The following is a 15,005-nucleotide window of genomic DNA, read 5'->3' as shown; positions in this document are numbered from 1 at the left end:
AAGATTATCTCTTTATTTACATAGCATAACGACTGGTTCTTTCTTTGCAGCTGGAACTGCATTTTACAGCCCCACCAATTAAGAAGTTGAGATTTATTACAAGTGTGTAGTCTGAATGAATGACTCTGTTTCTTATAATTTACTGGAATGTGACCTTTATGTAACTTCTATATTGCCTGGAGGATTTCTGTTAGCTATAAATAGCTATGTAGAACAAAGAAAGAATTTTTTTCAACATAAAACAATAAAGTAGCCATCAGAATGCATGTGAATTCACTCCATTCCTATATAGCCCTCAGATAAAAGTCCCTAGTTTTGCTACACTGTGGCATTCTCTTTGAGCCCTGTCAGCAGCCTGGCATTGATCTCTACAAGCAGCAATACTTATTTTGACAAAGAAGCCAAAATTACACAATGGAAAAAAGAAAGCTTCTTCAATAAATGGTGTTGGCAATACTGGATGTCAACATGTAGAAAAATACAAATAGATCCATGTCTATCACCCTGCACAAAACTCAAGTCAAGTGGATCAAAGACATCAACATAAATCCAGTTACACTGAAGCTGATAGAAGAGAAAATAGGAAGTAGCCTTGAATGCATTGGCACAGGATACAACTTTCTGAATATAACACTGGTAGCACAGACACTGAGATGAAAAATTAATAAATGGGACCTCCTGAAACTGAAAAGCTTCTGAAAGGTAAAGGACATGGTCAATAAGCAAAAAATGGCAGTATACAAAATGTGAAAAGATCTTCACGAAACCCACATCTGATAGAGGGCTAATCTCCAAAATACATGATTAAATCAAGAAACTAGACATCAAAATACCAAATATTTCAATTAAAAAATGTGGTATAGATTTAAACAGAGAATTCTCAACAGAAGAATCTCAAATGGCCAAGATACACTTAAAGAATTTTTCAACATCCTTAGCCATCAGGGAAATACAAATCAAAAGGATTCAGAGATAACATCTTACACCTGAGAGAATGGCTATGGTCAAAGACAGTAAAGACTGTTGTGCAATATTATTTTAAGATGGGTTAAATTTGTTTATGCTCTGGAACATTTGTTTAATGATGCAAAGATGTGTTGCATTCTTTTATGTTGCAACATAAAAGAATTTGCTTAACTTAACATAAAAGTTAGCTTTTATGTTATGTTAACAAAAAACATAAATTTTATGTTTGCAAACAACATAAAAGTTATTTGTTTAACTCTGTGAAGCTGTGCTACTTTGCCTGTCTAAAACATGTGATTGGTCTACTAAAGAGCTGGAAGGCCAATAGCAAGGCAGGGAAAAGGATGGGCAGGGCTGTCAGTCAGAGAGAATAAATAGAAGGAGAAAGAGAAAGAAGATCAAGAAGAAGAAAGAGAACAAGGAGAGGAGGAAGCTAGGGGCCATCCACCTAGCCACCCAGCCTGCCAGCCACCTAGCCAGCCAGGCACCCAACCAATCATGGAGTAAGGGTGGAAGTAAGATATACAGAAGTAAGATAAAGGTAAAAACCCAGAGGCAAAAGGTAGACAGGATTCCTTAAGTAAAGGAAATCTAGCAAGAAACAAGCCAAGCTAGGACTGGCCATTTAGAATGTCTAAATGTCTTAAATGTCTCTGTGTGATTTATTTGGAAGTTGGGTTGTGGGCCCCTCAAAGTGAAAAAGAGTCAAAGAATAAAAACAACCAAGAACAACAGATGATAGCCTAACGGACCAACTTCTTTCTTCCCTCTATTGCTGTCACATTGAAATTATTTCTTACCTAGAGAATCCTGGTATCAAAATCTTCATGTTTTTACTTTGGGTCCCAGGTCTGGGAAGGGGTGCTAATACTAAAAAGTCCGCATGTGTTTCTACTCCATCTGTGCTCCCATTTAACTTTTATCTTCCTCCTTCTGTCCCTCTTTTCTCTCCACTAGGTGATGTCTGCCTCCACTTTCTCCTGCTTTTCTTTACTTCTTTATCTAATGATCTGGACTACTCCATTTTTCTTAAGAGGGACATTCAGACCAGGCCACAGAAAGCAAGAATGCCTTTCACCAATTATCTGGCCCCTCTTCAAATTTTTTCTTCTTTTCTCTGTTCTTTTGCATCTGCTTTATCTTGTTCCAGGGCCCATATCTGCTAAGGTACCCTTCCAGAGTTCTTGTGCTGTCAGTTTGGTGAAGAAACAGTAGGGTCTATTCTACTGGCCCATCCAGCTGACCAGACAGGAAATGCAATACTATGTCTGCAGCACATGGCTCAAGCTGGTCAGCAGTGGTTGTTTCTTGTTTCCCTTGGAGACAAAGAGCCATGGCTGAGAGCTCTCTTCACTGCCAAAAAGGAAGCTGCTCCTGGAAAGGTGAGAGCTGCCTAGACAGGAAATGACCTGCTGGCATACTACACAGTGCCGTACTTCGAGGAGCCTAATTCCCAGCTTTCATCTTAAAATATGTACTCTTCCATGCTCAGGAATCAGAGGGCAATATATGTTCACATGTATGAATGTTGTAATCATTTGCTGAAAACAGAAAATAGGGTGAAAGTGATTTTATTAAATGAATATCTGCTCTAAATGTTGAAAACAACATACAGATATTGATTGATTACATTTGATTGTTATCTGGGTCAGTTAGTGTCAATGACTTAATCTCATGTAAAACTCTGTTAAAGATTTCTCTAAAGTAATTCTCAGTTCTTTCCCCATTTGATGTGTTTTGTGCTGTTCAATAAATACAGAGCAAAGCCATTTCTTAGGGACAGACAAGGACACAGAAAAAGACAGAATCATAAGATAACATTCAGGAAAGTGCAGAGTTAGACTCATACAACAGACAGATGAAGACAGGAGATGACAGAAGACACAATGAGAGAAAATTAGAGAATTCAAATCCAGTCTCATTCTTGGTAAAACAACTCCAGAGAGAAGTGTATTGATTTTATCCTTAATGTGACACTGACACATATTGAATTCTCTGAGGTAATAATAACTAATGCATTTAAACCAAACTGGTATATGGACAGATTGTTTTACTAATTAAATGTACACTACAATAGGCACATGGTGATAAAATGTATTAAATAGCAATATATTAAAAATACTTCATAAATAAGAAGACAATTTAACACAGCACAATAGAGTTTTCCATGCCAATTTCTATTTTAGTGAAAAATAGAAATAATTTTGTGGTGAAGATGATTAGTTGTTAAAGATTTGATCTTTCTCTTCATTGTTAATGGCAGAATAGCATTTTAAAAGGTTTACAGAAGTATAAATGGAAATTGGGATTCATTAAAGCCCACAGACATAATACAGTGATCAGAGTGAGACCAATATGATATGAATAGGAAAAACAAGGTGACTGATTTGGGAGTTAAGTGTCACATAGTAATAGCTTGCACTTTGTGTCCTTATTTTCAATTTTAATAGGTGTTCCCATTAATGAGAGCATGCCTCCACAGTCATTTGGAGTCATTTAACCAGAGTTAAAATGCAACCTACATACTGATTTTTTCTTTTAAAATCAATTAATTTGATGATTACCTTATTGTCTAAATTTGAATTCATGTTGAAACATGGTGAGAACTGAAAGAGCTCAAATAAGAAGCAAACACAGTTATTGATTACATACATATTTATTTCACTCAACCAACACAATTGATATTATGATGCCATAAATTCAATGTTGCTTTGACTAATTTTGAAATTGTAGTATTATTATAATCATATAATTTTAATTAATAGTGTTAATGTTTTCACTTGTATATTATTCCCTTAGAGGACAAGAGGTCCTCAACTTTTTCCAAGTATATGTTTAAATTTTATGGTAGAAGAAAAAAATTCCCTATAAAGTTATATATACATATATACAACTTATATATGTATGTGTCGCTTATATCTATATATAACATATATTTATATGTAACCATATATAACTTTCATAAGTATGTATTTTTTAAAGTATACTTTGTAATAATGATACCTAATGCACATGTTACTTGATTTGTGTCATCACTGGTCCACAGTGATGGCAATAACTCAATTGATGCTTGTCATAACTACATGAGCTATTTTATTAAATAAGAGTTACAGTACATGAAGTCTAAATAACTTTCCCTCACAAGTGTCAGCCTTATCATTAAAAAATTTACAGTATAGATGTAGGTATGACATTTGTGCAATATCTTTAAAGTGCTATATTATAATTTGAGCAGGAATCACTGGTGAATAAAATAGTTTTTGCCAGTCGTAAGCATTGGCATAAAGATAAGCTAAGTAATGTGCACATGCATGCATTTTCATGTATGTGCAGTTGTACTTTTGTATGGGTTTGCATGCACATTTTACTCAGCAACTATCTCCTTTTTGTAAGATATAATCTATCACTGATCTGGAGTTCACCAGGTAGGCTAGGTTGATTGTACAGGGGAACTACGAAGATCTGTCTGACTGTTTCCCCAACACTGTGACTATAAGTATGTACCATCAGAGTGACTTTTTTATATGAGTGCAGCGGATTGACCTCAGGTATTCATAATTATAGGTGTGGTGGTTTTAGCAAGAATATCACACATACTCTCAGGTATTTGAACATTTGGTCTGGTTGATGGCATTGTTTGGGTAGCTGATATAGCCTTGCTGGAGGAAGTACATCATTAAGGGTGGGTGGCCTTTGAAAGCTCACATCTCTACCCCACATTCAATTTTCTCTCTGGTATCTGCATGAGGTTGAAGATTTGATCTCTAAGCTTCCTGCCCTGGATGCTTGCTATCATTCTTCTCCCACAAGTACAGACTCTTGCTTTAGAACCAGAAACCTAAATAATCTCTTCCTTCTATAAGTTACATTTGGTCATAGTGTTTTAACAAAGCAACAGAAAAGTAACTAATTCAGAAGTTGGCACCAGAGAGTGGGTTCTTTCTGCGAAGAACCTCACCATAGTGTTTTTTGTATGGATGTGGAAGACTTTGGAACTTCAGACTGATAACATGGTTGGATGCTATAAGCAGAGTTTAAATGGCTATTCTAGGATAATCCCAATAGTGCTGAGAACACTTCAGACTGTGAAATTGGTGCTGCCTTAGTTATCTTTCTATTCCTGTGATAAAACATCATGGCCAAGGCAACTTAAGTTTAGAGTCCATTATAGCAGAGGGAAGGTAGTAGGTAGAAAGCAACTGAAAGAGCAGGTAGGAGCTCACCTTGGAACCACCAGCAGAAGGCATAGAGAGCTAACTCAAAATGGCATGAGTCTTTTGAAACATCAAATCCCGCCCCTAGGGGCATACTTCCTGTGGCAAGTTCACACATCCCAATCCTCCCCAAATAGTCAGCAAGTGAAAATCAAGTATTCAAATGCCCAAAAATATGAAAGACATCTTATCCAAAGCACAAAAAGTACTGTTAAAGAGAAGCCTTGTTTTAGTTGAAGGAGTAAAAATGGTGTCCTCAGCATAAGACCTGATCCACACAGCTAAGCTTCCAACTTGTGAAAGGGAAAGTTCTAAGAAGTGTTTTGCTCATAGGAAGCACCTGCATACAAAAGTGTCAGCAAAAGTGATGCAAGGGGCCAGATTCTATCTAGCTGGCAGCCAACAGTGGTAGTGTTGTCCACATGGAACTGGTTTTGGAAATACAGAGAAATTGTAAGAGTGAAAATAGTTGTGGATTCTTCATAACTTCAGACACCTGCTGAGGCCAAAGTGCCTTAGTCCTGGAGTTGCTGGTTGAAGAAGGCACTGAGAAGCCATCAGAGGCCATTTCATAAAGCTTTGAAAGTGAGGCCTGGGTCTCACTAGAGCCCCATGATGTTGGAGATACAAGTAAGACAACAGTCAAAGGGAGCTGAATATACAGAGTGGACCAGTTCAAGATAGACATGTATGCAGCAGATAACAAAACTGAATAGTCTGAGCAATTTATTCACTTTGGCACCAGACCGGGAGCTACAGGATTTACTATTTAGCCTGCTGTGTTTCAGTCCTGCTTTGGTCCAGTATTTTATCACTATGCCCCATCATTTCCTTTAGTAAGAGACTTTGGAATTTGAAGTGGAATGTGGTCATTTGATCAAGAAGGTCTCCAAGGCGTTTGATTGACATTTGACTGGCATTTGACTTAGATATTTGAAAAATTGGTCTTTAGTTGGTGATGCTGTTTGAGGACTTGGTGTTGTCTTACTAGAAGAAATGTGTCATGTAGATGTGGGCTTTGAGCTTCATAGCCTTGTTCCCCTTTTCATTTTCTCTCTGCTTCATGCTTACTTTTGAAGGTATGATAACTTAGTTTCCTGATCAAACTGCCTGCTGTCATTCCTCCTCTGTCAATATGGATTCTTTCTTTCAAACAGTAAATCAAAATACACCCTTCCTTCTATGAGTTGCTTTCTGTCATGTTGCTTTCTTTATCACACCAACAGAAAATAACTAATACACAAGGCAAGTCATTTACTGACTGAGATACCTTATCAGCCCTATCACTAATTCTGAATGATGAACTGAATTATTCAATAAATATTCATCAGTATTCTCTTTCTTGTGAGGAAATATATACTTCCCTGACACATGGGATTTTGGATTAATGATGTGATTTCCTCAGCTACATTGGATGTTAGCAAATGTACATTACTCATGCTATGAATTGTGAGAAAAAAATTATACAATGGGTAGATATTGATCCAAAGAGAATCCATGGATCCATCACATTTCTAGCTTTCTTTTTTTTCCAGAACAAAGGCAATCACAGCTTTGCTCTCAATTACCATTGCCTTGGTATGCTGTGGGATGGTCTGTATGTCAAATTGCTCTGATTGGTCAATAAATAAAACACTGATTGGCCAGTCGCCAGGCAGGAAGTAGGTGGGACAAGGAGAGAGGAGAATTCTGAAAAGCAGAAGGCTGAGGCAGGGAGACACTGCAGCCTCCGCCAGGACAAGCAGCATGTAAAGACGCCAGTAAACCACCAGCCACGTGGCAAGGTATAGATTTATGGGAATGGATTAATTTAAGCTATAAGAACAGTTAGCAAGAAGCCTGCCACAGCCATACGTTTGTAAGCAAAATAAGTCTCTGTGTTTACTTGGTTGGGTCTGAGCGGCTGTGGGACTGGTGGGTGACAAAGATTTGTCCTGACTGTGGGCAAAGCAGGAAAACTCTAGCTACATGGGTATTTGTAGAAAAATAAATGTCTTGGAAGTCAGAGATTATTATCTTTCACTGAGACAGAGGGAAGATTACTCAGCACAAAGATAATATCTCCACATGAAATAATGTTCAAACAAGTCTGTCTACTAAGAACCCCCTTCAAAATTTTGGGGTTTCTAAAGTTTATAGTTCAGTAATTATGTCATGTACACATTAGGCACATAAAATACACCTTCAGCTGTCATCAAATAACAAGACTTAGGTTGTCTACTAGAGAAACAATTTTAATTTTATATTATATTAATTAATATTATTCAATAACTAGTTCTGCTTGGTTTTTGTTAAGAAAACTAGAAATTATTTTTAACAAATTTCCATTTTCCACATAAAATAAATATACTTATATGTTAAACTATGATAAAATACTATCATAAAGTTGTTGAAAATTCTTATCTAAAGATATTTCTCAAACACAGCCTACAAACCCCAAAATATGGAACTATATGAAAGGGACTGATACAATAAGACAGAAGGAAAATGTCATTAAACTAGGAAGGAACAAAAATGATATGAGTTGGACCATATAATAATGTCCACTTCATCAAGCAAGATGAATTACATTATCAAAAGAGGTATTAACATAATTGAAATAGCTGCTGACATCTTTTTACTATTATGTCTATAATTATGAGCCACAAAGGTATTGCTTTTCAATTGCTTAATGCTCAAAGAATTAGCCAGAGAAAATTACCTTCAGGAAATTTATTTGGAATATCTATTGTTTGATACAAATACTTTTGGCTAATTGGACAATTTTGTTGCCTTCACTAAATTTGCCAATTAATGACAGGAATGTTATGTGAATATCATCTTTACAAAATAAGAAATAGGAGCCATCATTCTTCTTAACTATGTATTTTTATGCTAATCTTCCTGCTAAAATTAGTACATTGTCTGCAGTTCTTTGAAAGTTCTTGTTTTTTAGAAGTTCTGAACTCAACTTCATATCTACTATGGCTACCTATACTCATTGGCTTATTCTTAATGTTTTTAATTACTTAAATAGTTCATACTGGGGTTGTCATTTAAGGAATCTGAAAAGAATGTACAATTCTTTTTGCAGATGAAATTTTGTTAATAAGTGCCATTATAAATTATGATTTCAGTTGAGAAAGTTCTAGAAAATGACTTGGCCTGAACAGGAACAATCTGAAGAATGAAATAATAATTCTACACAAGAAGCTTTCTTCAAACAAACAGCCTGATAGTATAGAATGCTTTTAAAAGAAATGGTACGTCATCATGCAGCAAGTTAGCAGCATTTAAATCAGAGTAACTGATTTAAACATAGAGCCTAAAACTGTCCTATTCAAACTCATAGAACTTGACTTTAGAATTCTACTTTCATCCTCTATTGACTACTTCTACATTGATTTCTCAGTAATTAGTATATGCCATATGTCATTATAATGGAATTTGGAAATAAACAGGGTTTTGCCCTTACCATTAAAGAACTCATATTTTATGAAATGAACAGTTTTGTAACATTATTAGATTATAATCAGCACATCAATCATAAAAGTAAATTTTACAGTCTTTAGTGATGCAGGCTTGTTGAGACATATAACACCATACTACAAATATCAACATTCTAGTAGCAAAACATAGAATTTTGGAAAAATAATAGAAACAATATATTTTTAAAACCCAAAACAAAGAAAAATGGAACCTACCCATTAACAAGCAACTACAATTAGCAGGCATTCACTGAAGATATAGAGGTAGACAGAGAAAGAAGTAAACATATAGATACACATAGGTTTCAGATAGATATATTGATACTACAATGTATATACACAAAATTTGTTCTGAATAGTAGTAAAACCTGAAGTTTTTTTTAATATTTCTATTTTATAATTAATTTAATTTTACATATCAGCCATAGATTCTGCTGTCCTACCCAACCCCCAGCTCCCCCACCCCAACCCGCAAAGTGTCTCAGCATAAAACCTGAAGTTTGTAAGATTCTTAATTTCTAGATTGGGAGCTACATCCAAATCTGTGTACTGATGGGATTGAGTAACATAAATGTCATAATTTGAATCTAGATATTTTCTAGAAACTTACAAGGAAAGGCTTAGTTTCCAGTCTGTGGTGCTCTTAGAAGGTGGTGGCATCACTGGGGGAGGTTAAGATTGTCATGTAAATGTATGTATATGTATATTTATATGTATATATAATTTTATTTTGAGTCAGTACAAGGTAAGAAGCTTTGCTCACTTATCCTTCTTGCTACAGGCCTAAGTAACTGTGAAATGAAACCTCTAAAAGCAAGAGCCAGCACAAAACATTTGTAAGCTGACTTTTTCAGGTGTTTTTTCATAGTGAAAGACATTTAAGTAACACAATGACCAAATTTCTCTTATTCTTGCACAAATATATCATGTATATATCCCTTCTATTGTTTCTATTTTAATAACAGCATGACCAATGCCAACTCAGGGAATAAAGAGTTTATTTCAGCTTACAACTCTTAGGTCACACTCCATCACTGGGGAAGTCAGGCAGGAATTCAAGGTACTAATCTGGAGTCTGGAGGCAGGAACAGAGGCAGAGGCGATGGCGAAATGCTGCATACTGGCTTGGACCACATGGCTTGCTCAGACTTTCTTATATTACCTAGGACCATCTGCTCAAGGCTGACTCTGCCCACGGTATTCTGGGCCATGCCACACCAACCATTAATCAAGAAAATGCTCAATAGACTTGACTACTGACTAATCAGATACAGGTATTTTCTCAAATGACGTTTGCTCTCAGTAAATGATTCTAGTTTGTGTCAAGTTGACAAAACATTTGACTAGCACAACTAACTTTGGTGATGTAATCTGTTTAAGACACAGTATATTCCAGGAGCACATGTAACTATCCTGAAAAAAATGTTTTTGGAATTTTTGTAAGTTAAATGTGGATGCTAGAATATAATGAGGAGTAAATTGGACTATGCAAATTCCTTGGAATATGATGGCTGTTAAAGATTAGATTTTTTTTGGACTAGTGTAAAGCCTTATTTTAAAAGATGTGATGACTTTAATGATTAAATTACTGTGAAGACACATAAGAGCAATTACATAATGAGAAAGGAGTAGTTGAATTGCAGGAAACAGTGATCTAAGCACAGCTTAATATGGAAATAACTTATTCTTTTGGAGCAAATAGGTTTATGAAAATATCTCAATTAAGTCTATAATAATTCATCTCTAAATTGGTTTCACTACCTGAGAACCATTTATATGTTGATTATAGATGTATCCATACTCCAACATCTTCACTATCCTAGGAACTAAACTGAGAGAAAAGGCTTTATATTTATCTTATTCAGAGGTACAATGGGCATAATTGCTAATAATAATCACCAGTAATTCTTAACCTTTACTTGGGAATGGTTATATTAATTAACATTTACCTATCTCAGTAAAATTTGTTATATGGCCAAGATTGAAATCAGTCAGTTGAGGAATTATATTTCTTTTACAGAAAAAAATCTACATATTCTATTATAGAGGGCATGGATATTATTATCTTACTTAGAATGTATACATAAATGACCAAGAATAATAAAATTAAGACAATTTACCATAGTTACCAAAAATAAGATTAATAATTCTCATCTGATTTAACTTTGTCAAGTTTGATCCTTCCTTCATATAGTGTTGTTATATTTCTATTTTCATTATAAAACCATTTCAGTTTTATAATGAAAACAAAGATATGTCAGATTTTTTTGTCTTTATGATTTCTATTATTTATGCAATTTGGGTATTCATTTATTTTCTTGCTTTAATTGTGATAATAATTATTACATAAGCTCACTGCATGAAAGGGAAAGGAAAAACAAAGAAAGGAAGATAGAAAAAAAACAGCCATCTCAGTTGCTAGTTAACTTAGCAACTCTGGTTTTGTGAGATTAGTCACTCATTGCTATGAGCCTGAGCACCTTCTGTCATCAGGTAGTCATATTAATCACAGCATAATGTGTAATGCACACACAGAGACACACATAAATGTGTGCTCACGAGTGTGCATGCATACACACACAGTATTAATTCTATAGCTAGGTTACCACAGTCAATTAATTTCAGGTGGATTCTTTTTTTTTTTTTTTTTTTTTTTTGGTTTTTCGAGACAGGGTTTCTTTGTGTAGCTTTGCGCCTTTCCTGGAACTCACTTGGTAGACCAGGCTGGCCTCGAACTCACAGAGATCCGCCTGCCTCTGCCTCCCGAGTGCTGGGATTAAAGGCGTGCGCCACCACCGCCCGGCCAGGTGGATTCTTAAGAGACATGATAATGATAACAGTGTCCAATCAATAGCAAGAAAAAGTTGCCTTATAATTTCAAACAAGGAAGAAAAAAGTCTACCTATGAAACCAGGATTGTGAGCAAAAATTTCCTTCCTCAGTGAAATCTTCAGATACTAAGACAACAAAAATACACAGGGTCATTATGTAATCTCTTTTCATTACCTTAATTAATTAAAATAATGTATACATTATTTAAGAAATTAAATGGTTTAATTTCAATTTATAAATTCTTAATATTTACATGCTACAAATTCAGTGAAAGAAAGTGATAAGATGATTGCTACAGATATTCATAATTCCCTAATTTTTTAATCTGCAGTTCAGATCAGGAGTATCCAGAAGTTCTACAAAGAATTCTAAGAGAACCTCAAACACACACACACACACACACACACACACACACACACACACACACACACGCTCACATGCATACACACAATCATGCACCCACACACATATAATTGTTAGAAGAAAGGAAGGAGAAAAACCAAAGCGGTGAGGCAAAGTCCTCACTATCCTTACAAAGACCAAGGTAGCTCCATATGTGTTACATTTCCTGTTGTCTGAATGCTTGAGCTCTTCTTCTATGCATATGTTGAAACACTTACCCCATAATAGAAGTAATATTAGATTCAAATTTTGAGATACAATTAGGTCATGGCCTCAGAGTCTCATAAACAGTCTCTGGTGCTTCATACTATCTGAGAACATAAAAGAAAATGAAATCTTTAAGTTAGCACATGTGCCTTCATTAGGCACCAAATCTGGTGATTTGATCTTAAATGTAATGTAACTGAAATTAATTTCTATCATGTATAAATGACAGCAAGTATGATATTTTGTTGTAGCATCCAAAATGGACAAAACTATGTTGTCATGATGCTAGCAAACAGTATATGTAGAAATACAAAAATATTATTGCATTGTTATTGAAAAGCTAGAAAACTTGAGTGAAATAATTTTAAATTATTTGAGGGAATAACAGTGTAGGAAATTACAGTTTTTTGGCTATTTGTGAAAATACTAGGAAAAGAAAGCAATACAATTTTAAAAGTTATAATGATGGCTATCTTTGTGTTGATGACATGTATATTTCTCAGTAGTAATTTTGAAATCTTCATTGCCTTTTGTTTTGTTATGACCTTAAACAAAGTAGAATCTTATCATTTATAAAATGAATGCTCAGAAAATAAAGTTATTCACTATTTGGTAGCTTTCAAACCCACCCCTTGGGGCCCTGCCCAGCAACCTGACACCATCTTATGTTAAATTTAAGAGAAAACACCTCGCCCCTCACCCTTCTCTCTCTCTCTTCCTTCTCTCTTGCCACAAGGGCATATGTACTTCCTTTCTCTCTCTCTCTCTCTCTCTCTCTCTCTCTCTCTCTCTCTCTCTCTCTCTCTCTCTCTCTCTCCCTCCCTCCCTCCCTCTCCCTCTCTATTTCCCTCTCTGTCCTTCTCCTTCTTCCCTTTAGGAAATAAAACTTTCCATGTGGGTGCTGCCTGCATGGTGTGAGTGACTTTCCTCAGTGTGCCTTGGCTCCACCTGCCAAGGCCACCACACACTGTTTTTAAAATACAATACTATTAACACAAAGAACACTTCATTACTTACTTAACTGTTGTTGATTATTATCTTTGACTGCATTGAATTTAACTCAAATTGTATACTTCTCTAATTATTTATTATTATTATTATTATTATATTAATGTATCTATATGATAATTGCTCATTCCATAGAAAATATTTCAGTTTATAATGGGGCATGAGAAGATGTTTCCAGAATCTATTTGGAAATACATATGGCCCCAAATGCCACGATATTGCCATCATATTAACACACACACACATGTATGGCGGTGATGATGTAGCTATAAATTAAGTACAATATAAATAAATAAATAATATAAATAAAATAAAGGTACACAACTTGATAGACAAATCTAGTATCATGACACTTAAACACTATAAAAGAATGAAAGTAAATGAACTACAGTAATCATGACAGATGACACAAAATATTGACAAAAATGTATTAAGGAACAAATATTATTTAGTTGTGTAAAACTTATTTTTCTTGATGGGTATAATCATTGTTGGAGATGTAGGTTTAAATGCTCAAGCCATAAATACACTATAAGTAATATCATAATTCCTCTTTATGTTCTAGTGGTAAAATATTTTTACAAAGGAAGTTTAAGAGTCAAAGGGTGAGAGCACCACCCACCGCAACCACTCTTCACCATGCCATGGGGTTGGCATGGGTAAGACTCAACCAGGAGGTACCCTGGGTCTCTTGACCCTGGCTGAAAGAGCAACAGCTCTTCCCATGCTGCTAGGGATGGGGGTGAGGGGGTGGGGGTGGAGACTCAACCAGGACCATCCCATGGTCTTTAGCCATGGCCTAGAACTCAACAAAACCAACAGTTCTGCTCCATGTCACGTGTACTACAGGGACAGATATCAACCAGGAGCAACAGCTCTGAGCCGTACCATGAGGCTAGTAAAGGACTGGATTAACCCGGAGCATCCAGTGTCTCTAGCTTAGGGTCACAACACAGCAATACTCTCTAGTCCAGGGTTGTAACACAGCAATAGGAATGCCTTCTTCCTAGGCCATTCGGTTGGTTGGTGGGAGATTTTATGAGGAACCGCCCTGGGTCTCTAGCCTGGAGTCGCAACTCAACAAAAAGCAACATCTCTACTCTGTGCCATGTGTCCTTCCGGGGCAGGACTCAACCAGGAGCAGCCTGTGGTTTCTGATACAGCGCTACAACACAGCAAAAGCAAGAGCTCCTTGTGGGGACAGAACTCAACTAGTAGCAGCCACGGGGTCTCTAGCCTGGAGCCACAACACAGAAAGAGCTCCTCACCAAGCCATGCTCTGACTGGGGCAGGACTCAAGCAGGAGCCACCCAGGGTCTACAAAAGCGAGAGCTCTGCTCCAAGCCATGTGGCTGACAAGAGCAGGCCTAAAGCAGGAGTCGCCATGGGTCTCTAGCCTTCAAGAGCAACAGCTCCTGACAGGGGCAGGACTCAACCAGGAGCTGCCCTGGATCTATAGCCCCAAGGCCCTGACACAGCAACAGCCACAGCTCCTTGTAGGGGCAGGACTCACTCAAGATCTCGTGGGTCTCCAGCCTGGGGCTGCAACAAAACAAGAGCAACATTTCCACACCATGCCTTACAGCTGGCCAGGGCAGAACTCAACCAGAAGCAGACCAGTGTTTCTGGCCGGGGACCAGGACACAACAGACGCAACAACTTCACACTATGACATGTGCTTGGCAGGGGCAAGACTTAACCAGGAAATGTAACACCCAACAGCACCAGCTGCTCTTGTGGGCAGGGCTCAACAAGGAGCTATCCTGGTTACTACAAAAGCAACAGCTCTGAGCCGTGCCATGAGGCTGGTGAGGGACTGGAGTAACTCGGAGCATCCAGTGTCTCTAGCTTAGGGTCACTACACAGCAATAGTAACAGCTCCTTGACTTGCCATTAGGCTGGCAGGGCA

At 36.7% G+C, this 15,005-nt stretch overlaps 1 pseudogene; it reads right to left on the bottom strand.

The window, feature by feature from the left end:
* Window positions 1-1,709: 1,709 nt before the first annotated feature.
* LOC102906077 (small ribosomal subunit protein uS5m pseudogene) lies at window positions 1,710-3,554 on the bottom strand (annotated as a pseudogene).
* Window positions 3,555-15,005: the final 11,451 nt, after the last annotated feature.

The sequence above is a fragment of the Peromyscus maniculatus genome, chromosome X, assembly GCF_049852395.1.
Source record: "Peromyscus maniculatus bairdii isolate BWxNUB_F1_BW_parent chromosome X, HU_Pman_BW_mat_3.1, whole genome shotgun sequence".
Taxonomy (NCBI): domain Eukaryota; kingdom Metazoa; phylum Chordata; class Mammalia; order Rodentia; family Cricetidae; genus Peromyscus; species Peromyscus maniculatus.
Note: the sequence above shows the minus strand (reverse complement) of the source record. Positions and strands in the feature narration are given on the sequence as shown.